The sequence below is a fragment of the Bidens hawaiensis genome, unplaced genomic scaffold (genome assembly GCF_021521415.1).
Source record: "Bidens hawaiensis isolate Kalapana, Puna unplaced genomic scaffold, B.hawaiensis_p1.1 tig00055717_1, whole genome shotgun sequence".
Taxonomy (NCBI): domain Eukaryota; kingdom Viridiplantae; phylum Streptophyta; class Magnoliopsida; order Asterales; family Asteraceae; genus Bidens; species Bidens hawaiensis.
Window position 1 is genome coordinate 79,061 of NW_027500029.1, and position 3,645 is coordinate 82,705.

Genomic DNA, 3,645 nt, shown 5'->3' on the forward strand with positions numbered 1-3,645 from the left:
TGTCCGTTGTTCATTAGAGTCGTTTATGTATGTTTGTCATTAATGTTCATTGGTGTCCCATTTGTGTATGTTAGCGTCCATTTACAATGAACAGACACAAATGGACACGGACAAACTGAACATGAACACCATTTTTTTACGGTAGAGTATTCATGAACCGACCTTTGTACGACAGATGCTTAACGGACGAATACCGACAAAATCTTGTCCGGTCTAGTTCGATCCGTTTACATACCTACGCACACGTAAGCTGTATTGTATCAGATAAAGTAACATAAAAGTCCTAAAAACATAGGCTCATTTCATAAAGAAACAAAATTATTATTATTATTTTAAAATAAAGAAATACACTTTCATATCAAATTAAAAATGAAAGACCATGTTGATAATGATGGATAATGTCTTATTATGCCACCATACACCTCTATATATTCATAATTTCATTTTTTTTCATCCAATAAATCCAAAAAATGTGGGATAAATTTTCATAAATAAAAGGTTTATTGGATTTTAATAATCCTTGTTAAAAAGTATTAACCGATAATTATCCTATTCGGTTATCTCTGGTGACGGTCCCAAATTTAATAAGTTTAACCCTTAATGGTCGTCGTTAAAAATACTTAACGAGGTTAGTTTTATGCTGACGTGTTACCTCACTAGAACATGATGTGAATTTTAATTTTCTTTTTACTGTACATTTCGTTTAACATCTTTAATTGATTACATTGAAAGTACCACAATAAAAAACCCCATTTTTACTTCATCTTTCTTTACCAATCACAATAAAAAAAAACCCCAAGTTTTCATCAATCAGTTCTTAATCTTGGAATTCTTCAGCCATCATCATCCATCGTGTCAGGTACGATAGAATATGAACTTCGATTTTAACACCTTTAATCCTACTATACTAAGTATATATTAGTGAATCAATTGTACTTGTAATTGTTGGAAATTTTTGGACTAATAATAATTATTAGTATATGTTACTAATAAACTAGTTATTAACGGGTCCAAATAGTAGAGATAAATGTGAAATCGATACACTAAAGTGTGTAGTTGAGAACATGAACATTGGTAAAAAGGGAAATGAGTTTGTCCCATATTGATAGAATGTTTGAGAGACGCTTAAATATTTTTGATGGTTGGACCAAGTCTGGGACACGTGTCAGACCAAGTGATTAGTCATCATGACACGTGGCGTCACCAGAGGAGTCATCATACAAAAAAAAGTATGTTTTGAAAGGGTATTCCAAGAAGTTGGTCCGAAAAGCGAAAGGAGAGAGAGGTTGTGTATTGTAAAATGCCAAAGAAGCATTCTAAAAAACGTAGAAAAATAGGCCAAAGGTGCGCACACTAGACGGTTGAGAGCTTACATGTTACCTTGGGATGGTGACTCTAAGGGTATACTATTGGGGCTTGAGGTCTTAGTCAATAAATATTTATTCTTAGGGAATACATAGGACAAAGTAGAATAATACATAGGACATGCTCATACGACCTTTACATGACCATTCATTCATCAAATGCCTCCTAAATTAACGTTAGTTTTTACCATTAAAGAATTCTTTTCTTACGGTGATAGGTTAAACAGTTTGCTTGACCCTAGTTTTGAATACTTGAGATGGGATTGGTCTAGTAGTGGCTTCCTCAGTGTGAGACCATAATTTGATTGATACATTCAAAGATGATAATAAATGCAATTGTGAGACCCATAATTTGATTGATACATTCAAAGATGATAATAATAACAATTGGGTGCCTGATAGGTAGTGGTTCGGTTTAATTAGACAAAAATACGGCAATCGTGGTTTTTGCGTTTTTCTGTTATTAACTAAAGTAACCTAAATGTTTTGAATACCGTTTTTCGCTCTGATTCATTGTAGAATTCTTTTTCGGGGCGAAAAAGGTTTATGTGTGGGGATAATCGATGCGTTTTAAAATATAATATTATTAGATAATATTTCCCACACTTTTAAATAATTTTGAACTTGTTTTTGTTGAATATTATCCCTATTTTGTTTGTATTTCACAAAATTCGTGGGATTCAAAAGAATTAGAATTAAAATCCCATGACATGGCGTGTTCGTTTCGCTGGAATTGGAATCTTAATTCCAATTTGATGTGTTCTGTTGACAAGGAATTGGAAATGGAATTCAATTCCTTCAAATTCCTTAAACAAAGGGATTCTAAATCCTTCCATCATGTGAAGGAATTCAAGTAAATTTGATGGAATCTTCAATTGGGCGACTAAACATGGGCGCGTTCGGGTCGACATTTCGGGTGTGTTCACATTTAGCGCTTTCAGCTCAGTGCTCCGGGCCGGGCTGCGTTTGAGTCAACGCCCCGGGTCAGCTCGCATTCGGTTCGGCGCCCCGCGTCGTTTGTGTTTGGTTTGACGCCAGGGTCAGTTCGCTCAACCCGACCCGTCCGCCGACGCCCCGACCATATCATGGACCAAAACGAAAACAAAGAATAGAAACCGAAATGAAACGAAACCGAACTAACCAAAACGAAACAGAAAAAAAACAAACCGAACAAAAAAAACTAACCAAAATAAAAGTTAAACAGAACCGAGTAAAACGACTAAAAAATGAAACAAAAAAGGGAAACGAACAAAACGAAACAAAAATTAAACCCGAACGGAAACGAAACAAAAAAAATGACATAAACGAACCAAAAAAACTGAATAAAATAAGCAAAAAACAAACTTAAACCAAACAAAAACCGAAAAAAAAATCATAACGACCAAAAAAAACAAAACGGGCCGAAACCCAAGAAAATGAACAAAATAAGCAAAAAAACGAACTTGAACCAAACAGAAACTGATAAAAACGAACAAAAAAACCCGACACTGGCCGAAACCCAAAACTGAACAAAATAAGCAAAAAACGAACTTGAACCAAACATAAACCGAAAAAACAACATAAACGAATCAAAAAAACCGAAACGGGCCGAAACCCAAAAAAATGAACAAAATAAGCAAAACATAAACTTGAACCAAACAGAAACCGAAAAAACGAACCAAAAACACGAAACGGGCCGAAACCCAAAAAACTGAACAAAATAAGCAAAAAAAACGAACTTGAACCAAACAGAAACCGAAAAAAACAACATAAACGAACCAAAAAAAACCGAAACGAGCCGAAACCCAAGAAAGAAACGAACAAGATAAGCAAAAAAAAAAACGAACTTGAACCAAACACAAACGAATAAACTGAACAAAATAAGCAAAAAAAAAGAACTTGAACTAAACAAATAGAAAAAAACGACTTAAAACGAAACAAAAAAACCGAAACGGGCCGAAATCTCAAAAAACTGAACAAAAAAAAAAAAAGAAAAAAACGAACTCGAAGAAAACAGAAACGAAAAACCAACCTAAACGAACCAAAAAAATCGAAACTGACCGGAACAAAACCCAATAAACTAACCAACTAAAGCAAAAAAAAAACGAACCGAAATGAAACTGGAAAAAATAACCAAACAAAAAAAAACGAAAGCGAGCCAGGTCGGGTGGAAGTGGTTCGGATAACCAGCGGGCCGGATTGTCCAAAAAAGTTGTGGGTCGCCGGTAGAGTGGTTTCATGTGATTGCCTCCGACTCATTGCAACCAAACACGTTAGATGGAATTGGGATTCCAATTCCAGC